At 34.4% G+C, this 23,929-nt stretch overlaps 1 protein-coding gene across 4 annotated transcripts in view; it reads left to right on the forward strand.

The window, feature by feature from the left end:
* The window catches only part of CDH18 (cadherin 18), a 905,084-nt gene that overhangs the window by 244,949 nt on the left and 636,206 nt on the right, over window positions 1-23,929 (forward strand). For all 4 annotated transcript variants that reach the window (XM_070587164.1, XM_070587159.1, XM_070587166.1 and 1 more), the window contains exon 2: window positions 7,791-7,855. The gene's annotated coding sequence lies outside the window, so the exon portion shown is untranslated. The remainder of the gene's footprint in view (window positions 1-7,790; window positions 7,856-23,929) is intronic.

Below are 23,929 nucleotides of genomic sequence, written 5' to 3' on the forward strand. Positions count from 1 at the left end.
TCTTTCCCAATTTATGGTTTCCCCTTTATCACAATTTAACAACAATGTCGTTTCAGGGTAATAACAAAATTGGCTTACAAATGACCCTTATACTAATGAACCAGTAGCACCTTGTATCAAGGAGCAAAGGGTTATTTATTCATTGCACGCCTAATTATATTACATAGTGGAGTGGTATTGCTGATGACTTTCCAATGTGAGTTAGTCGAAATGTTCTGTTTTGTCATTATTATGTTGCAAGTACAAGTTAAACTTCTGAGTGTATGACTTTTTGTTAGCAATCCTTATTGATGGAATAAGTCAGTTTCCACATTCCAAGTATCAAAGTAAAGGATGCATTATAATGATCAATGCAAATAGATTATAAAAGCATTTCTTAAGTAAAGTGCCTTATTTTTAAATTCAAAATGCTCTATTTGTTGAACTCATTTTGTTTTTCTCAAAATTTGTTTTGCCTGTCTTAAAGTGAAAACACTAAAAGTATCTGAAGTTTAAAAAAAAAGTTCTACTGAAAAATATTAACCTTCTCAAAAGGATAATACAGAAGGGAAAAATCTTTGGAGGTTGCTAAAATAAATGGAGTTACATTTAACTATGTAAGTCAAAAAGTGGAGTTAGAAATTCACTCATTCATAATATCACTTTAAAGGTAGTTTTATTGGTTTTCTATCATTGTGAACAAATTACCGTAAACTTAGTGGGTTAAAATATTTATTTGTTATCCCATAGTTTCTGTGAATCAGGGGTCCAGGCCTGAGTTAGCTGGCTCCCTTAAGGCTAACAATGAGTTGGTGGGGACTATGATGCCATCTGAGGATCAGAATCTTCTTCTAAGCTTATTCTTTGTTGGCAGAATTTAGTTTCATGCAGCTGTGGGACTGAAACCCCATATTCTTGCTGGCTGTCAGCCAGGCATCTCTCTCAATTCCTAGAGGTAGTCCTCAAGTCCTCAGCAAACATGGCGACCTACTTCTGCAACACTAGCAGGAGAATCAACCTGCTGTACAGGAGTCTGATGTAACTTAACAATCAGGAACTGACTATCCTGTCATATTCTTAGGACCTGCCCACACTGATGCAGAGAGGATTATACAGGGCCAGTACAGCAGGGCAGAGAAATCTGCTACCATCTGACTTTTAACAATTCAAGATCTGACATGCAAATTATATTCACTCCTTCCAAGGTCCCCATGAGTTTTATTCCGTTAAAACATCAGCTCAAAGTCCAAAATCTAAATCAGGTCCAGGTGTAGACGGGATATATTCTATGCATAGTACATGTTTTCTGGTATCAACTATGTAATATTCATATGTACCTGCTTACTATTTTATCATAAACATTCCCCCATGTCCTTAAAATCTTCTGAGACATAATTTTATTGGCTATGTATAACCATACTCTAATTTTAAATATTTTATATAATTTTCAACTTTCTCTTCCTCACAAAAACTTCTCTAATAAATCTTTCTGTGGGTAAATCTTTGCCTTAATTTCAAATTATTCCTGTGGAAATTCCCCAATAAATTGACCCCAAACATAAGCTGATGTATCACATTTCTACACATGTTTATGACTCAGCTGACTCATGGAGTGTATTATTTTAAGTCCATTCAAGGCAGCTTCTAGCTCAAAGAATCAGAGTTTATCAAAACAGAAAAGATAAGTAACTTGCTGACAGTCGTTCAGCTAGTATATACCTAACCTGGGTTCTTAAGCAAATAATCTGCCTTCAGAACCTATTGCTTTCCCACCATATGTTCAGTAAAGTTGCAGAGTGTATGGGCTTATTGCAGGTTGACTTACCTGTGAAGAAGACTATGAAATGGAGGTTAATGTGCAGGAGATTAATTGCCCAGTAATATTTACATGAAAATATCTGTAAAGAAAGAGAAGAAAAAAGTAGGATTGAGCAGAGGAAGAGGTAAAGTTTTGAGGTAATTGCAAACAAGTCTGAAAAGACTACATGGGGAATTCTGATAATGGAATGACCCTTTAGTACTTCCGAAGAGAAGACCAAGTCTTTATGATGACGAAGTCTCAGTGACAATCAGTTATCGAATACGTGCTTTCCTGGGAGGAGGACATGACCTGAGGAGAGGAGCTTACTTCAACAGAGATCTTCAAATACATTTTTTTTCTGGGATTCTTACTGATAAATTATGATTCTTAAAAAAAAAATGAAGAAAAAGAAAAGCACGAATTCTTACTTTGAGTTGACATGATTCTTAAAAGACACAATCAAAAAATTATATCTTCATGCTTAATGGTGAGAAACTTGAAGCTTTCCTGCAAAGATTAGGTATAAGTCGAGGATGTCCCCTCTCACTACTCTTTTTCAACATCTGCTTAAAGTTCTAGCTAACATAATAAGAAAAAAAAGGAAATAAAAGGTACAAAGATTGGGAAGGAAGAAATAAAACTGTCTTTGTTTGCAGATAACACGATTGTCTACATAGAAAATCTGAAATCATTTCCCAAAAAACTTCTGGAACTAATTGTGATTATAGCAAGGTTGCAGGATACAAAGTTAATATACAAAAGTCAATTGCTTTCCTATATACCAGCAACGACTAAGTAGAATTTAAAATTAAATATGCAATAATATTTATATTAGCACTCAAAAAAATGAAAAACTTAAGTATAAATCCAACAAAATATGTATGAGATCTAAATGAAAAAATCTACAAAACTCTGATGAACAAAATCAAAGTAGAACTAAATAAATGGAGAGAGTCCATGTTCATGGATAGGGAGACTAAAAATAGTCAAGATTTCAGTTCTTCCCAACATGGTCTACACATTCAATGCAACCCCAATCAAAAGCCCAGAATTGTCTAGCAAGTTACTTTGTGAATACCACCAAACTAATTCTGAAGTTTATATGGAGAGGCAAAAGACCCAGAATACCTAACATGCTGTTCAAGGAAAATAACAAAGTTGAAGGACTAACACTAATTGACTTCCAGACTTAATGCAAACCTACAGTAATCAAGAAAGTGCAACGTTGGTGAAAGAATAGATGAGAAGATCCATAGAACAGAATAGAAAGACGAGACATAAACTTACCTCCATAAATATAGTCAACAGATCTTTGACAAAGGATCAAAGGCAATACAATGGAGAAAAAATAGTCTCTTCAACAAATGGTTCTGGAAGAACTGGATATCCACATATAAAATAATGAGTCTAGACACAGACCTCACACTCTTCACAAAAATTAGCTCAAAATGGTTCACAAACCAATACAAAACATACAAAACTATACAACTTTTAGAAGATAATGTAGGAGAAACTTAGATGACCTTGGATGTGATGATGACTCTTTAGAAACAACATCAGGGCACACTCCATGGGAGAAATAATTGATAAGCTGGATTTCATTAAAATAAAAAGCTTCTGCTCTGCAAAAGACAATGTCAAGAGAAGGAGAAGACAGGCCACAGACTGGAAGTAAATATTTGCAAAAGACTTATCTAATGAAGGATTTTATTCTAAATATATAAAGAACACTTAAAACTCAACAGTAAGAAAATAGTCTGATTAAAAAATGAGCGAAAAACCTAATAAACATCTCACCAAAGAGGACATACAGATAGCAAATAAACATATGAAAAAATGTTCTACATTATATGTCATCATGAAAATACAAATTGAAACAAGAATGAGATACCATACACTGGAATCTATAAAACACTTAGAAGATCAGACCCTTATCTTAGAAGATAAGATACATGAGATATATTCTACATAAAACAGCCAAACTCCAGAACACTGACAACAGCAATGGTGGGAATATGGAACAATAGGAACTCTCATTTACTGCTGGTGGGAATACCCTCACTTTGGAAGACAGTTTGGCAACTTCTTACAAAACTAAACATACCCTTACCATACAGTCCAAAATTACAGTCCTTAGTGTTTACCCAAAAGAGTGGAAAACTTTCCACACAAAAACCTGAACACAGAAGTTTATAGTAGCTTTATTCATAATTGCCAAAACTTGCAAGCAACCAAAATGTCCTTTAGTGGAGGAACAGATAAATAAACTGTGGTACATCTAGACAATGGGATATTATTCAGCACTGAAAAATGAACTATCAAACCATGACAAGACATGGAGGAAACTTAAATGCATATTACTAAGTGATAGAAGCAAATCTTCTATGATTTGATTTCAACAATATGATGTTCTGGAAAAGGCAAAACTATGGAAATTATAAAATATTCAATGTTTGCCAGGGGTTGAGGTGTATGAATAGTCAGAGCTGAGAGGATTTCTAGTGCAATGAAGTACTCTGTATGATACCATGATGATGGATACTTGTCATACATTTGTCCAAACCAGTAGAAAGTACTGTATCCAAAGTGAACCTTATATAAGCTATGGACTTCAGGTGATCATAATGTGTCAGTGCAGGTTCATCAATTGTAACAAATGTACCACTCTGGCGAGGGGTGTTGATAACAGCTATGCATGTGTGGGGTGGGGCGTATATGGGAAATCTGTACCTTCCCTTCCATTTTTCTGTGAACCTTCAACTGCTCTAAAACAATAAACTCTTAATAACATAAAATAAAACCAGAAGATTATAGTATTGTTGTATTATGCTGCAATACCTCTTTTTCTATTATTTTTGGGCAACCTGCAGAGAGTTCAGTTTTTGTAAATATATAATAAGCCTATAATTTAGGGAGTCAATTGAAATCCATTGGACTGCAACATAGTATGAATAGCTTTCTGCCAGTCACCTCTATAGTAAGCAAGAATATATTTTATGTGACTACGTAAGTATTTTCTAACATATTCCTTCTCTAGTTAGAAGTATACTTTATAAAAATTAAGAGCTTAGAAGTGCAAATGAGTACTTGAAATTATCTCTAAAATACTTGTTACACTTAAAAATATTAGGCACATAGGAATAACTGAAATAGAGACAAGATTCTGTGATTTAATGTGAAAGAGAAATATATGTTTCTTAATAAGGACAAAATATTATAAATCCTTTATAGAAAGTATTTGACTGGATTGTTCCTTTAGATTTCAATAAATGTACGCAACATAGAAGATGGAGTTGTTATTCACGGTGATATCTCCTGGTTGACAGCATAGTCTTCAAGATGCTAACAACTATAGGGGCTAGCCCCGTGGTCGAGTGGTTAAGTTCTCGCACTCCATTGCAGGTGGCCCAGTGTTTCATTGGTTCGAATCCTGGGTGCGGACATGGCACTGCTCATCAAATCATGCTGAGGCAGCATCCCACATGCCACAACTAGAAGGACCCACAATGAAGAATATATAACTATGTACTGGGAGGCTTTGGGGAGAAAAAGGAAAAAAATAAAATCTTTAAAATATGCTAACAACTATAAACTAATTTTCTTTTGCCAGATTTTAAACAGTTAAATTAGGGGACTGTGTCACAGTTAGAGTCAGTCCTGTGCATTAGCCATACACATGAAAGAGAGTGCTGCTTTTTCTGTGCTAGCAGTGGAGCAGAGATGAATTGATCAGCCATATGCTCTAGGCCTCATCTCCAATAGACCCAGGCTGACCTTGGCAGAAGATGTAAGCCACACATGAATAGATCTCTGTGTGCTCACACGGGAGTTTCTCTCTAATAGAATATTCAAATTACTTAATTTTGAAAAATTACTCCTTGGAAACCCTTGTTGCTCCTCCACTCAAATCAGGCACACATGAGTGGTAGTGGTACCACGCATCAAGCACTATCAATGAGTGATTCTCCCTCCTAACAGCAGGGCACCTGAATATTATGTCATAACTAGTTCCTAAAATCAAACTTAGAAATCAATCACACTGGGTTCCACCTACCTCTTATTTTAGGAAAGGCCATATTGAAACGGTTAGAGCTCCAAAATATAAGCAAGAGAGAACACACTTATAGGCAGTTTAGGGAGCCTGAAGCTTCTGAGTAGTATGTGTGCCAAAGGAATCTGAGAGTTTTTGCTTTGATAGATAGGTAGATAGATACATAGATAGGTAGGTAGGTAGATAGCTAGATAGCTAGATAGATAGAGGATTTATAGATAATTGAGATCTTCAAACTACTTCAAATCTCTTTCTCCTCCTAGTATTTCCAGGACATCACACCACATTTTCCTTTCTCAAAGATTGCTCCTTATCCTTATTCTGACCTTAAGGAGCTCAATCTTTAACTTTCATTTCCACTTATAATCCATCCTTATGTTATCACTTTCAAACTCGCAGTATGTTACCAATAGTTTTCTTCAGCTCCAATATTTCTTCCAGATGTCAAAGTCATCTATCTTGACATTTCTCCTTGGATGAATATCAATAATTCTTAACCCCTTCCTGTCGATTTTTTTTTCTTTTGAGGAAGATTAGCCCTGAGCTAACATCTGCCACCAATCCTCCTCTTTTTGCTGAGGAAGACTGGCCCTGAGCTACCTTCCTTGACCATCTTCCTCCACTTTATATGTGGGACGCCTGACACAGGATGGCTTGCCAAACTGCACGTATGTCTGCACCCGGGATCCAAACTGGTGAACCCTGGGCCGCCAAAGCAGAACATGCGAATTTAACTGCTGTACCACCAGGCTGGCCCCATTGTTGATTTTTTTATAGAAATTATGATGATCTGACATACAATAGATATTTACTTATTAGGGTATACATTTTTGCTACTCCACCTTTCCTGCTCCCCAAAATATAAGCACCACATGGCCAGGTGATTTTATCTCCTGTGTTCACCACTGTATCCTCAGTAGAAATAATGGTATTTAGCAGATAAATTCTCAGGAAATAATTGGCAGATGAATAATCTATCCCTGTTAACTTAATCCTAAAATATTTGAGGCATCTGTTTTATCTTTACAAATGTCATTTTTAACATTTTAGGAAATAGAGGTCATATCAAATCACATTATCAGCTAAGGACTTCTTAAACTGATTTGATCTAATAAGAATTCTTATGCCAATTTGCTTTTAGGTTCTGAAAAGCCTTCATTACCCTCTAAGATCACACACTTGTCTTTCGTTTTTCTTCTTTTAATGTTATCTTTTCAGTATTGATACTTCAATGCAACTGACATTATGTTGTGCACATTATAAGATGAAAACATATTATTAATTTAATTAAATTCCTAATTATCACAATCCTAGAATAATACACCTCCCACTGACTTACAAAACTCCCTTGTTATAAACATCACATTTTAGTTTACATTAAACTCTATTTCTTAATTTTCTAGTCTGATTTGTCTTTCATATTGTATTGGTATCACAGTACATTCATTATTGAACTTATAATACATATTATTAATAATTACTATTATCACCAATATTTTATCATTATTTAACATCACTACTAATACTTTGTATTTTAATATTGACTGTGTATTAGACACAATACTAAGTGCTTCAAATGGATCATAGCACTTAATACTCAGACCTCTACGAGGGGCATATTTTATCTATCTTAATTAGTTGAAGTAATAACAGTTCAGAGAACACAACTGAATTGTCCCAAATTACACGGTGCACAACAGAGAGAAGTGACATTCTAATTGGAGTGTCTGTCTCAAAAAAAAATGCCCCCCAAAAATCTAACAGTTCAAGCCCCTCCATATTTTACCACTTCAGAAAGTGTATTTGCTCTCCATCCCCGTTATGTTTTCATAAAGTGGATTCTTGATTGGTATGGAGAAATTTTTAATAGCTGTGTTTTATATTATTTATAACTATGCATACATTTGTATGATATGTGTTGAAAAGTTTTTCATATATTTTTCTTTTTCTTCCCTTCAGAACCCATTCACAGCAGTTTATAAGAAGAAAATATAACGCCAAACATTCTTAAAGTGAAGCATAAGGTAAATTTTTCTCCGTAATTTCTGTTATATTAAAAATGTGATGGAAATAAAATTATTGTCATATGGTTTCTCTGAGGGATCAGAGTCCTCCCTCAGGACACTACAACCTTGATGATGTTGGAAACTGAGCAAGTCTGGGTTTTCTTATCATATAGGTTCAGAATTTATTTGTGTCACAAAAAAAGTGTGTTTGAAAATGCCTTTTTGGATGCAAGAACACATAGGAGTAAAAACAAACAATATACAGAAACTGTGTTATGAAAGGTTTTGTGGCATACATGGCTTAATTATCTTAATGATAAATAAACTACTTTATTACAAATAAACCAGACTTTACCTATCGTCATGAGTGTACTTCATCATTACAGGAAAAACAGAGTGTGTGTGTGTTTGTGAAAAAATTCACATCATTTTCTATGCCCTAGGATGTGAATTAAAAATGCATAACTTTGAAAATTAAAAGCTTAATGCATAATTTATTATTAAATTATTTATTATGTTTCTATTTTACAGTATCATCCTTAAGGTTGTAGGTAATTGTAAACAGAATTATATTTACACTGAATCATTTGCTCTGCATGTGGGAGCTAAATTCCATCACACACCTTCGGAAAGGGTTGTATTAGAGCTGGTAGAATATCACAAAATTTATCTTGTAAGGTAAAGCTTAATTAGACTTCTAATTTTAGTGCAAGTTTTAGGTCCAATTTAATCAGAGATCTATGCAATGTAAGGGGGAAGAATACGATACGGTTCACCAAGTGAATTTAATCTAAATTCATTTGTCAGATTAAAACATTATTGCAACTTATAAAATAAAAGAGAGAGAGAGAACTGGAAGAAGAGATTTTACACTGATTGCCTTTGCCCGTTCAAGCCTAATCATGTCTTTATGTGGACCTTATATTAAATGTCTCTTAAACTTTGACTCATAAGTGCTTCATGAAACTGTATTGTAAAATATAACGTTCGAGGGCTTAAATATCAAGACAATGTCTGTATTAATGAATGAAGACAGACTAAGGATTAATATCCTTGAAAGAGGCAATTTTTGCTACTGCGTTGGTTACTATGTTTGTAATTTTCCTCTCACTCTACATCCTTTTTATTTAAATCTCTGGTTTACATCCAGCAGTGTCCTACATAATATAGACTTACTTTTCAGAAGAATGTTCATACTCTACTGCTCTCCTGTAACTTATAACAGGAAACCTTTCATCTAAATTTTCCTCAAAAGACAATTTTCAAAAGACACATGTCTACCTTACATTAATGATCAAACTGTCTTCATAATATAATTCAAAATACACCTGTTGAATGATTAGTGGAGTCGAACTGCAAACTGCATTCTAAGTTATAAAATAGTTAAGGGCTGTTCCGTAATTTTGAAAAATTATCCCCAGGTTAGTAGACAATCAGATAAATAATTTTTATTTACTTAAATGAAATGAATGTGAGTACATGATTTATACATATTGACACTCAAAATTGATCTCATACCATTTTCAGTGGATTACTTTTTCTTTTACAATTATAGGAAAATTAGGTAACTCATGTTTACCTGATTAAGTTATTCAATATTTACTCTTCCCTTTGCTCGTCTCAAAAATGTATGAATATATTTCTATTCTATAAATTTCTGCAATTACTATTTTATGCAATTTACATTAGAAAAAATATATAATCTGTCTGCTGTACTCACTTGATAGTAGTTTCAGGTTTTTTTTTCCATAGGTCTTTCTCAGTCCAATAAGAATTCTTTATATGATTACATAAAGAAACCCAGTAAATTGTCTAAAGGCAATATGTAATAGTTTGTATAATTCTGTACTCATTACCATGGCTATATTTTACATGTGACTAATACTGAGGGTGCCGAGTAAGTTATTGAGGTTTGTAAACTCATTTACTCCTTGAAATTACCCTATGATGTAGGTATGATTATTACTTTCCAGAACTCGATAAAATGGAAATGGCATGATTTTTATAGGACTTTATACAGTTATTTAAAAATAACAACTAAAACAAAAAAAAATGTGATTATATTAAGTTCAACATTTGCTTACACTTGTATTCTTAAGTATAGACGAGTAAAGCTTATCAACAAGTGATGCCAAACAATCAGCATGGGGCCTCCTCCTACAGTGGGCCACCTGGGATTGATTTGCTTGTGTGTGTTTGGTTTGAACTGGCAAGAACTTGGGATTCTAGTTGCAGATGTTGAGATGTATGTATTCTGTTCCAGAGAGAAGTAATTCTGAAACAGAACATCAGGGACTACCCTGTTAGAGAGAGAAGTAGTCCTTGACAGTTTCAGCTCTTCTGCTGCCGTTGTTTGGACGGTAGAGTCCATGGCAAGGAGAGTTTGTGCTTCTGCCTCTAGATGAACGTTTTTCTCTTCTCATGTAGCCATTGTAGATTTATAAGCACCTCCGTCCTCTGAGGGATGGAATCAAGCTGACAGTTTAGGAGGAAGAACGTGATTATATGCTTTCAAATTTCTTACATATTTGTTGGAGAGCAGCATTATTCACGTGGCTTGAAGTCACGTACTTATCCCTTTTGGGTACTCCACAGTGTCATCTCTTTGAAACATGTCTCCTGGAAGAAATAGCCTTCTTCATGTCTGCATTAAATGTATCTCTTCAGTAGTTCAAATCTCACCAAAAACTTCAACTTCTTAACAAAATAACCTCATAAAAAACATTCTTTATTTCAGTGATCACACACTTAAAGTTTAATTTACATAAATCAAATAAAAAGCATTTAGCGTGTATTTATAAACAATTTTACTTCCTTGGAAGATAAAGTAAAAGAATTCATTACCTATTCAAAAAGATGAATGAACCTTTTGAAGTATAATATCTTCTTTGGGTCAATTGCAAATTTCCTCAAACATCTCCTTATTTCTAAATATTCTACTACTTTCCATTTTAATTGTATAATTATCTACTAAACTCTACCTATTATTGGGAAGTCATAATGCCTAAGTGCTGTGATTTAAACTACTAAAATTGTTCTTTTCCAAAAAATGTATTTTTGGCTCGCCCTTACAGAATGCCAATTCCTTCTTACTGAGTCTGTTATCTTCACAACTGTAGTTAGCTAACTGAATTGAGGAGAGTGCTCTTAATTTATTTATATTTGTTTTCTACCTTTCTGCCTCACCAATTGAAACTCTCCTCCCTCTGGGGAAAGCACATTACTCAGCATTAGATAGATTAGTAACTATTAATTGAGTTCAACAAAGGGAGGAAAGTGGTGAAGAATTAGTTTAATAGAATGCCTCCTAAAATTTACAAAGGAGTATAAGAGAGCAGAGGTTTGGTGACAGATGAGGGAGGAACATCTTGACTCTTGGCTCATTAACATGAACTAGTTTATTAGATTAACAAATTGTTAGGCTGGATGGTTGAGAAGGCATTGACTGTGAAGGAATGAACGGTAATTGACATGACTCCCCTGGATGAGAACACCGAGAGAATACCCGAAGGATGTTGGGCGGACCTTAGCTCAAGAAAGAGAGCTGAGCTTCCAGGTGTAGAGTAGCTGGTTAACCTACCTTATGACGGTTCCTTAGTTAAAGAAAAAATTCCCAAATGCCCGATATTTTCACTTTATGCATATAAATTATTGGATGTCACTCTAAGCCACTTACTAGGTGATTGGGATACACAATTTCATGTAATATTTAGAATAATTTGATTGTATTGTCTCCATTTTATTGTTGAAGAAGCTAAGCCTGGATTGACTGTGGGTCCTTATGGCACCAACCCTTTGCTCCTCGCCATCAGGAAGGTGGAAGTGTGTAGGTTTTATTCACTTAGATATGTACTGTGGTGGTGGCACTCTGGTATGTAGAATTATTGGTTTCTTCTAATTATGGATTCATGATTATCTCCTTTCCATTTGTACTTCCTGCCTTCCTTCAGGTAAACTATTAGCGCTTCTATTTCAAATCCCTTCAAAATATATGAAAAATTTTGTTTTTTTATGCGTTTTTCTGCCTAGAGTTTGCATACCTTTCATTAAGTTCTCAATAGATCTGCAACTCAAAAGAGTTTGAAGTAAATAAAAACAAGTACAAAAGGATAGAAAACAATCATACTGAAATGTGGATCATTTAGAAAACACAGCTGCATTTGTAAGTGTTTTGTTAATTACATATGCGACAATTGATATAGAAGTAACTCAAGGCCAAAATGTATAGTCAGCCCCTGTCCTTTGGATGTACCACCTCTTGTATTTAGCACCACTTTTATGAATCTATGGATATTTTCCATAATTCCATATAATTCTGCTCAACCTTCCTCAAATCGCAATAGTCATTCTCCAGCTCACCATCGGCTCCCCCCCACCTTAAAACAACAACAATCACAGCATCTCAATAACACTGTGTCCTTTTCTCTTAGTCTTGTTATCTGTAAATCAAAAATGGTGATATTATTAGCTACTGATGTATTAACTATCCATTACTCTCTTTTGAAATTCGATTCCATGTTACAATTAAGATTCAGAGATCCCTACAAAGTAATTGCCAAGGAATGACTTAAATAATGAGGATTTCTGTTCTACGACAGGCCCATGAAGGTTTTTATTGTGCTTTATATGTGTACGTGAGTTTACGTGTGGTGTGGCATGCTTAAATAGGGGCCTGTGGCCTATCTCAGATCACCTTTTTCAACCTCATGAGCATTTTAGGGTAATTACAATGTCAGGTGCTGTGCTGGGCACCACAACGTACATTGGTTATCTCAGGGAGTTTTCTCAAAAATCTGAAAAGGTAGGTATAAATGTCTCTATTTATTTAGAGAAGAGCTTATTAAACAACTCAATCTAGATCAAGTGGGCATTCACACTTAGGTTTTCTGGCTATAATTTTAGAGCTTTCTCTTGTATCACAACTAGCCTGTTTGCCACCTGTTCTTTGCACCTTTGCACGACTGTGATTTCTATTTTACCTCAGAAAAATAAATTGTTTTCAGTCACATTTGTTTTGGGATTCAAATCCAGCCATATTTATGGGGATATAAAAATGTTTTAGAACCTCCTTTGTGATATGGCTTTACTTGTTTTAAACTAGAAAATACTACAACATAATGCCGTCTATTTCAACATTATTGCAAAAATGGTGTATCCAGATTGTTTTGTAAGAAGGTAAAATAAAGTTTGAGACCAATTTTAGCATGAGTGTAGGTTTTTATTTATTAAGCCTGCTCTGCAAGGACAAGAAAAGCCATTGTGCAGAACTGAAGACATATCTACTAACAAATGGCCATTTAGTTATGATTTAATGTAACTCCTGGGCACCAGTAAATCAGCGGGTGAGATACCAAGCCAAAACATAGGATCTTTAAGTTCAGAGGTCTCCTGTCAAACTATTGCTTTATGCAGTTAGACCCAAATATCAAATCTGTTGCTTAATGGCTCAATAAATTGAAGAAAAAAAAGTTGAGATCTCTCTCATTTTTTTGGCCTTAATTTGGGAGATTAACTAGGTTCTTCATTTACCCTCTTGGTATGAGATTTTAAAAATTGAGTGCAGAGAAAATGGCCTTGCAAGTGACAAAATTTATTTGATAATAACATAATGCATTCTGTAAATTACAGAAATACATTCTGTAATTCAAACAAATTCAATTAAAGTTTTCTTACTTCAGAAGTTTTGAAAATCATAAGGTGTCAAGAAACATAATATTGCTTCTACTTATCATCATAAGCAAACTTTATTATTTTTGTTTTTACCTAGTCCCAAACATGAGATTCTGTCCATTTCTTACGCTTAAATTAATTTCTTTAATCTTCTTAAAACTATTGAAAAATTGAGATTTTCTGATCATCGTGAATGTAAGCAATTTATCTGAATATCTTTTCGTTGTTCTTTTCTGCCGTTGAAATTATGAAACTGGTCCAGTGTGGTCATGGAGCCAGGGACATTGAGTGCAGATGACAAGTCTGATAATCTCCCAAAAGAACTCATTATCATATCGAAGATACATTTTTGAACAGAAAAATATTTCCTGCATGCCTATGTGTCAAAGCTTTGATTGAGAGCTTGATTTTGAAAACTCCTCTATTACATTAGCTTAGAACACACAAAATAAAATTTCAAACATAAGATTCAGCCCCCCCTCAACAGAGGTTGTTATTAGATATTTTGTAGCTGGTAATTTAGGGTAAATTATTTTTATTTGCTTTTCTCAATCATATGTTGAAATTGTTATATTTTGAATATTTATATTCTGAGCAAAATACTTAACTACTGTATAATGGTCAACATTTCCATCACTGGTCATATGTTTTCAGCTGAATAATGTCAAAAATCTTCAACTGAGAGTCCAGAGTTCCTAGCATTACTGGGAGCTCTTCTTTTTGACTTTTATTAGCTGTGTGATCTTGAGTAATTAATATACCCTTTCTGGGCCTCAGGCTCATCATTTGATAATTAGGGATAGAGTGAAGTGGGGCTTCCCAAATGCTGATTCTTGAACAGGTCCCTTTCTATTATAAAGTTTCATTGGTCCAGGTTACAGGGATAAACACAGTTCCTGAGTTTATTCTAATGGTATATTTATTTCATTTGAGAATTCTGATTTATTCAGTTATTTGACATTAACTTGTATTTTCTTAAAAGTTTAAGAGACCGTCTCAATCGAGTTTCACTTTTGGACTCAGGATTCTGTTTGGAACAACAAGAATGTAAAACTCTATTTGCAAACAGAGATATTTCTGTTTAGACAGGGTTAGGTAACAAAGAACGACTGATAATTTTATTAACTATAATAATGGTTTCATACTTGTCATTATGTAAGAAAATATCTTTAATTTTTAGAGCTTCATGCTAAACTGTTTAGAAGAAAATTTCTTCATAGATAAGATTTTCTATAAAATACTCCATCAAAATAAGTAGATAACACATGTATGCCAAAATGTTCACAATTTTTAAATCCAAATTATGGATTGAATGTGATTTTCCATTAGTGTAGTTTTAACGCTGGGAATTGGCCCAAACAGGCGCCAGATTTATTAGGCACCTTTGCAATTAGAGATTGACTGAGAGGAAGTTCCAGCACATGGAATGTATCTCATGTATATCCTTGACTAAACATGTACCTTCCAGTAACTCAACTTGGTATTTTTTCACATTTTTTAAATTTAATTATTTTATTGAGGTCATATTGGCTTATAATATTGTGTAATTTCAGGTGTACCTTATTATACATCAGTTTCTATATAGTCTGCACCATGCTCGCCATGAATAGTCTCGTTTTTATCCATCACCATTCGCATGAGCCCCTTTACCCCTTTGACCCTCCCTCCTACCCCTTACCTCAACTTTTCTTTTTTTAAAGATTTTTTATTTTTTCCTTTTTCTCCCTAAAGCCCCCCGGTACATAGTTGTATGTTCTTCGTTGTGGGTCCTTCTAGTTGTGGCATCTCAACTTTTTGCTAACTAATCTTTCAGAAGTCAGATTTAGGTAACAATATTTATTGAGTTTAAACAGTGCCTTTAAATAAAAAGGATTTTTATATTTTAAAATGCGTAAACTGACTCCGGGGAACTAGGAAGGATTATTTTGTGGAGGTAGGACCTCATTTTTGCCATCAAAGTAACTTCAAGGCTTTATTCCTAAAATCTCTCTCAGCTGGTGGGATAACCACACACCACACACACCCAGACCTTTGTCAAGCACTACATCCAGCTTCTCCTCTACTTCTAGGACAGACATGATGCAAAGAATACATGCTTGAACACAGGCTTTGGTGTCAGAGATCTGAGACCTGACTTCAAATCTCAGTTCTGGCACTTATAAGCTACAAAGATTAAAACACTTATTTCTGGGGGCCAACCCAGTGGCTCAGCAGTTAAGTTCGCATGCTTGGCTTTGGCAGCCTGGGTTTCGCTGGTTTGGACCCCGGGTGAGGACATCGCACCATTTGGCTGCCATGCTGTGGTAGGCGTCCCACATGTAAAGTAGAGGAAGACGGGCACGGATGTTAGCTCAGGGCCAGTCTTCCTCAAAAACAAACAAAAACCCCTGAATTATTTCTGAATGATAGCATCTACAAAAACAAACAAACGAAAACACAACAATAACAAAAAGTTTGTTTGGAAAGGTTAAGAAGTTAATAATTTGATACATGACACATATAAATATCTCAATAAAGATAACTTTTTTTCAGTGTTTTTTTCATCATCTATTACACAAAAGTACAGTGTAAATGGGATAAACCTTTTTCAGATTTCCAAAAATGATATAAATAACCTATTTGGATATCGTTCTAATTTAATTGGTAACTTAATTACATCAAGGGAAAAATAGGAAGACAATATGATTCCCAATTTCACTGTTTGATTAAATATGTAAATCTCCCTGTAATTCTGCTGTCTCAAACTTTGTTAGCGTTTTTGCTATGTCATTAAACTTTTCCAGAATATCTTTCTATTCTTAAGGTAGTATCAATAGCTCTTTCTTTTCCAAACAAGCAACACAAAATAGAAGTCAGAGTTTGGGACTAAAACGTTAACTTCCTGAGCCTATAGTAGATGACACATCCTCAGCCCTCCCTGGTAGAGCCTCTAGGGAATGGAAGATAGCGTGGATTTGACGACACTTTATGGGTGTTAAAATGGATCCAAGTAGAAAACAGTATAAGTAGGGACTATTGTTAGTGTTATGCTTTAGAACTTAGCCCATTTTAAATTGCACCTGAACTTGTAAAATAATTCAAAGATTGCTACATACATACTTAGCAAATCTTCAAGCCATCAGTTGAAAACATAGAAGCAAGTTATCAAATTTTGCAAAATCATGTATAAAGTTAGTAATCTATCAAGTCCAGTCAATAAGCATTTTTAAATACCTATGTGTGAAGCATTCTTCAAAGTGATACAGAAAATAAATTCTTCCATGCACACTTGTTTTCAGCATATAAAGAACTTCCATATATATCCTTGTAATTGATTCTTACACACAATTTGAATCAAAAATCATTTTAAGAGCCATTTTTGTATGTTGCAAATTAAATTATCTTACAGTTTATGTTGACCTTCTTTTTTTTGTTTGTTTTCATGGTAAAATAAAAGCATAAAACGTTGTCTTGATAATCTAACAAATTAGAGTCTGCCCCAGCATCATAATGGCCGCTGTTTCAGCAGCCTGGAGTTTGTGGGTTTGGATCGCAGGCACAGACCTACACATCACTCATCAAGTCATGTTGTGATGGTGTCTCATATACAAAATAAAGGAAGATTGGCAGTGACGTTAGCTCAGGGTCAATCTTCCTCAAGCAAAAAAAGATGAAGATTGGCAACAGATGTTAGCTCAGGGCTCATCTTCCTCACCAAAAAAAAAAAAAAAAAAAAAAAATCGAACAAATTAAATCCACACTTGGATACACACTATTGTTTTGTTTTTTCCTTTGGTGTTAGCAACCATCTTATTGTCTTTTTTCCCCCTTTTGTGTTCAAATTCATATTTAAAATACTCCAATGATGTTTGCTCTTCTAGTACATAACTTTTGCTGCTTCAATTTAGGCTAATTAACATTATAAATTCTCCTTTCAGGAAGTCCATTTTCTCTGCATGTTTTTTTCTTTAATACATTTGCCTAGTAAATGTGTGCATCATTGCAGCCAGATATCAATTTCTTAAGACCCAGATCTAGGAGATTCTTAATTAAACAATAGTACAAGCAGGGGTGAGGGGAGGTAATAGACGAAGAAGATGTACCGAAGGATTATCACATGTCTTCATATTCTCATTTAATTGTAAATAATTTTAACTCCATTATTGAGGTATAATTAATACATCAAAACTACACCTATTTAGAGTATGCAATTTGATATGATTTAAAATAAATAAAAGCTGTAGAATCATCAACACTATCAAGGTAGTTGACATTACCAGTATCTGGAAAAGTTTCCTCTTTCTATTTTGTAATCCCTCCCTTTTAGTCCTCTCTGCCTTCTTATCTTTTTATCTGGTGTCCGGTATTATAGATTACTTTCTATTTTCTAGAAATTTTATAGATAGAATGATATGGCAAGTACTGCTTTTTGTCTACCTTCTTTCATTTAGCATAATTATCTTTAGATTTATCCGTATTGGAGTATGTACCAACAGTTATTTACTTATTTTATTGCCAGGTCCTATTCCATTGTATGGATATATGAGTATTTTCTTACCATTCATCGGTTGAGAAACATTTGGGTTGTCTCCAGATTTTGGCTATGACAAATGAAGCTGCTATGCCCATTCACATAGACTCTTCATATGGACATGTACTATCTCTTTTCTTTGATAGGCATCAGGGAGTGCAATGGCTACATCATATAGCAAACGTACTTTAACTGTTTTTCAAAGTGATTGTACAGCTTTACATTCCCACCAGTAGGGTATGAGAGTTCAAGTTCCTGCCCATCCTTGTCAACACTTGATGTGATCAGTCTTTTTGATTTTTAGCTATTTTAATGGTGGGCGGGGAGAAGTATCTCATTGTGCTTTTATTTCATATTTCTCTAATGACATATTGTTGTGCATATTTTCAGATGCTTATTTGCCTCCATATATCTTTTTATGGTGAAACATCTGTTTAAATATTTTCCTAATTTTTATCGGCCTGTTTCTTTATCATGGAGTCTGAAATTTACATATGTGGTCTGAATACAAGTTATTTGTGAGAAAAATGGTTTGCAAATAATTTGCCCTAGTTTGTCACTTGTCTTTTTATTCTCTTATCATATATTTCATGTAGATAGATAGACAAAGATAGATTTAGATTATATACTTCCTATGTCAGATCTCACACATCTTTGCTTTAGCCAAGATCATGAACATTTTATCTTATGTTTTATTCTAGAAAGTTTAGAGTTGTTGTTTTATTTAACTGTTTTTAATATGTTTTGTTTAGCATATGTTTTCTGCAATTTGGTAATATAGTTCCACTAGGCTTCTCCTGGAATGCAATGCAGACTAGAAACTCTCTCAAGTTGTAGCTTTCTTAATGTTTCTGGTACTTGGTATATGTTGAGATTCTTCATCTGTGCTTTCATAATGTTCAGCAAATTTGGAGCATTTCTGCCGTTTTTTTCTTCAAATATTATTTTCTGTGCTCCCTCCCTTATTCTACAAGAACAACAATTATATTTACATTAAGCTCTTAATGTTGTTTTACAGTTACTCTTTAAAAAAACTGTTTTCTTTCTATTTTTGATTTAGGATAACTTTTATCACTCTATCCTGAAGTTCACAAATCTTGTCTTCCCTAATAGCTATCTACCCATAATCCCATCCAATGAATTTTTGTCTCTTATGTTGAAGTTTTCATCACTAGATATACAATATAGGCCTTTTTATATATTCCATACACTTACTTTATTTTTGAACATATGGAAGTTTTATTATATTTTGTTGTATTTATTTTAAAGTCTTTTGTGCTAATTCTAATATTTATAAGAGCTATGAGTCAGTTTATTTGTGAACTATATTTTGCCACATCTTGTGTTCCCAGCAATCTTTGATTGGATTCCAAAGATTAGAAATGTTACTCTTTTGGGTGTTGGATGGTTTTGTATTTCTGTAAATATTCTTGAGTGTTTTCTGTGATGCAGTTGAATCACATGAAAACTGTTTGCTTGTTTTTGTCTTGTTTTCAAGGTGTTACTAGGGTCCAGAACAGCCTTTAGTCTCAGGCTATTGTTCCCCCCTACTGAGGCAACATCTTTCTTAATTTTCAGCTCAAGGCCCTTGAGTCAGAAGGATTTCCAGTGTGGCTAGTAGGAAGAGGAACTGTGCTCGGCCCTGTGTGAATGTCAATCACTGTCACTTCTAGCCCCGACTGCTGCTTCTGTCCCTGCCATCTGATAGTTTCCTTGCATGCATGTGCTTATTAATACTCAACTAATTTCTCTAGGATTGCCTGTGGCAGATTTCTGGAGTCTTGTTTTTTTCTAGCTCTCTCTTCACCAATAGTCTGGTCTACAGTCTCTAGCCATTTGGTTCTCCCTGACTTCTCCATTCTGTCTTCTCAATTCAGGGAATCTGCTGGAATTCTCCTATGTTCCCTTCCTTGAACAGTCTCTTGGAAACTCTCTCAAGACCATTTTTGTGTTTGCCTTGTTTATTTCTGGTATTTTAGGGGTCACTGTTGTTCATTGGTGATGTCTAGTATTTTGAAATATATAGTTTCATAAATTTTGTCTATTTTTTTGTTGTTTCAAGGTGGAAGAAAATCCAATCTCTATTTCTCCGTTTTTCCTGGATTTCCAATCCAGGAAAATAAACTTTCAAAAGTTAATCTTGGGGCCAGCCCAGTGGACTAGTGGTTAAGTTCACTCACTCTGCTTCAGTGGCCTGAGGTTCCCGGGTTCAGATCCCGGGTGCAGACCTACATCTGTTTAATGAGCCATGCTGTGGCAGCATCCCACATACAAAATAGAGGAAGATTGGCACAGATATTAGCTCAGGGCCAATCTTATTCACCAAAATTTAATAATAATAAATAAAAGAAATTTTTAAAAATTTGCTCTTCTTAGAAATTTCAAGGTGGTTTTCAATTTGTTAGAGATATACAGAAAACAATGTCAAATTTCGATGAATGCTATAAAATGTAGATGTTGGAAGACAGAGTAAATTTCTGTTCTGGTGGCTAATTTAAATAAATGTCCATTTTATATCAAGTTAATATTGTAACTAAAGGTTTATATTTAGAAAACATGACTTCACTCTAGCATCTGATAATTCAATCACTATCTTCTTGCATCTTCAGGTCCTTGGTTTTTACTCTATGGCTTAGATTTTATGAATCTGGGGTTCATTATTTTCTCTTATGTTTTTGGTTTCTTTTTTTTTCCTTTGTAGTCTTGAGTTTAAACTAAGAATCAATTAAAGAAAGATTGTTACTAAACATAGCTGACATGGGAACTCATGCCTAGGAACATAGGTTGAGGAAATTACCCAGAGTGCATCACTTAGAAATAAAATGAGAGTGTCAGAAACTGGTTAGGATAAATGGAGAACTGAAAGAATAGGCATAGACTATAATTAATAAGAGTTTCAGAAGAAATATTAGGGAGAATATGACATAAGAAGTATTCCAAGTGAAAACTGATGAGGATTCGGGACAGACGTCTCTGAGTGCTTGGGTAGTCCTGGTTACATGAGCCTGGTCACCTTGTTTAAAGTGGGCTCACGCATGCATCTGTGGTCATCTGATGCATTAGCTGGGGGCTAGCTGGTGTAGAATTGCCTCAGCTAAGACTTATTTCTAGTCTATATTTTCTCTTATCCCCTTATAGGATGATAGGCTTGTTCTCATGGTAGATGCAGATGAGACAGAGATATAGACAGAGAGAGAGGAAAAGAGATGGAAATGCTCAAAGAATTTGAGGCCTCAGTTACATCTGGATTTACGTCATTTCCACTACATTTCATGGATGAAAAGGGACTGTACAACAGATCTGATTTAAGAGGTAGAGAGATAGACTTTACATTTTGATACCCTGAAAAATTACACTGTGATGATAAGGATTCAAGGAGGAGTGAGAATTGTATTCATTTTTGCAATCTATTTACCACTAATATTTTTCAGAATAGGAAAAAACAAAACAAAAGAAAAACCGAAAAGAAATGATACCAAGATTTTAGAAAAATATCTAACTTGAATAAAATAAATCTGTTCCTAAATGTATTTTGTAAACCTATACCAAAAACCAAACAAAAAAATAAGTTCTTAAAAAAAGTCAGAAAATAAAGGCATTACATACAATGAAAGATAAATTTCTCATCAGAATAAAGATCAAACAAGATAATAGAAGATTATTTACTGATGGGCAGATGGGCAATATCTGCCAATATAGAATATCGGTTTAGATAAGCTGTCATTAAAGAGAGAAATAAATAAAATTTCAAGGCTGGCCCCATGGCCTGGTGGTTAAGTTCAGCACAATCTGCTTCAGCGGCCTGGGTTCATTTCCTGGGCATGAACCTACACTGCTTGTCGGCGACCATGCTGTGGTGGTGACTCACATGCAATAGAAGAAGGCTGGCCTCGATGTTAGGTCAGGGTGGATCTTCCTCAAACAAAAAGAGGAAGATTGACAACAAATGTTAGCTCAGGGCCAATCTTCCTCAGCAAAAAAATAAAAATAAACAAAATTTCTAACACAGAATTATACTGTAATGTACCTACTTAAAAAAACTATTAAAAGACTGAAATAGAACAAAAGGAGTGCAAGATAAAGGAGATTAACCTCATAAACCTGTGAATGAGCAAGGATGGTAAAATTATTGTACATGTAAAGATATACAAATAAGCTTAACTAACATATAGTAAATGTATATTACTACTCATAAGCATAGAATATATGTATTATTTTATAAATATATATGTATACCTACACACACAGTTGAGGAAACTAGACGGAACTAAAATATTAGGTAATAATGATATGAAGGACTAGTGTCTTAGTCAACATTGGCTCTCCTAACAAAATACCATAGACTGGGGGGTTTAAACAAAAGAAATTTATTTGATACAGTTCTGGAGGCTGGAAAGCCAAGATCAAGGTGCTAGCATGGTGAGTTTCTGGTGAAGGCTCTCCTCCTGGCTTTTAGGTGGCCACCTTCTTGCTGTGTCCTCATATATCAGGAAAAAAAGAGGGAGAGCAAGCTCTCTAGTGTGCCTTCTGATGAGGACGCTAATCTTATCATGAAGGCCCTACCCTCATGACCTTATCTAAAGCTGACTTTCTCCCAAAGTCCCTGTCTCCAAATACCATTGCACTGGGGCTTAGGGTTTCTACTTATGAAGTTGGGAGGAATGCAATTCAGTGCCTAGCCACTAGTAAGTATGAATTCAGGTAAACATGTTCTAAGTTTCTTAGAGAAGGTGGAGATGTTCATTAACTTCAGGATTTTTAAAGTCAACTTGATTAATCCAATATCAATTTGTTATATTTGCGACTGACATCTACTAGATATATATTCATTTCTACTGAAGAATCTGGTTGGTTATTTAATCACCTGTAAAATGCAGCCTTCCTAAACTAAAATATAGCACTCTTTATCAAAATCAAAATTACAAATATAATAGTCTCATCTTCCCCATTCTTTTGTTTTCTTTAGAAAGAATCCTTTAACTAACGTAGCATATGAAGCTTAAGACCACTTTTTAAATATTACATAAATAAAATAAAATGTTTCAAAATAACAGTCTTATTTTTACTATCTTTTCTTCTTAACAATATTTGTCTTCAAACGTCTGGGAAATACAAATAAAAACTATAATGACCCATCACCTCACACTTGTCAGGATGGCTATTATTGAAAAGACAACAAATTACAAGTGTTGGCGAGGATGTGGAGCAAAGGGTACCTTTGTGTACTGTTGGTGAGAATGTGAATTAGTGCAGCCACTATGGAAAACAGTATGAAGTTTCCTCAAAAAAATTAAAAATAGAACTACTATATGATCCAGCAATACTACTTCTAAGTATTTACCCAAAGAAAACAGAAACACGAGTTCAAAAAGACATATGCACCACTATGTTCATTGCAGTACTATTTACAACAGCCAAGACATCAAAGCAACTTAAGTGTCCATCAATAGAGGACTGCATAAAGAAGATGTGGCATATATACAATAGAATATTACTCAGTCATAAAAAGGAATGAAATCCTCCCATTTACGACAACATGAATGGATCTAGAGAGTATTACACTAGGTGAAATAAGCCAGACAGATAAAGAAGAATACCATATGACTTCACTTATGTCTGGAATCTAAAAGCAAAATAAACAAACAAACAAAACAGAGACTCATAGACATAGGAAACAAACTGGTGGTTACCAGAGGGCGGAGGGCTGGGGGCAGGTGAAGTAAATGAAGGAGATTAAAAGGTACAAAGTTCTAGTCATAAAATAAAAAAGCCATAGGGATGCAATGTACAGCACAGGATTATAGTCAATAATATCGCGATAACTTTGTATGATGACTTATGATTACTAGTCTTATCAGGGTGGTCATTTTATAATGCAGATATATGTCTAATTGGTGTGTAGTACACTTGAA

Source organism: Equus przewalskii, chromosome 20 (assembly GCF_037783145.1).
Source record: "Equus przewalskii isolate Varuska chromosome 20, EquPr2, whole genome shotgun sequence".
Taxonomy (NCBI): Eukaryota; Metazoa; Chordata; class Mammalia; order Perissodactyla; family Equidae; genus Equus; species Equus przewalskii.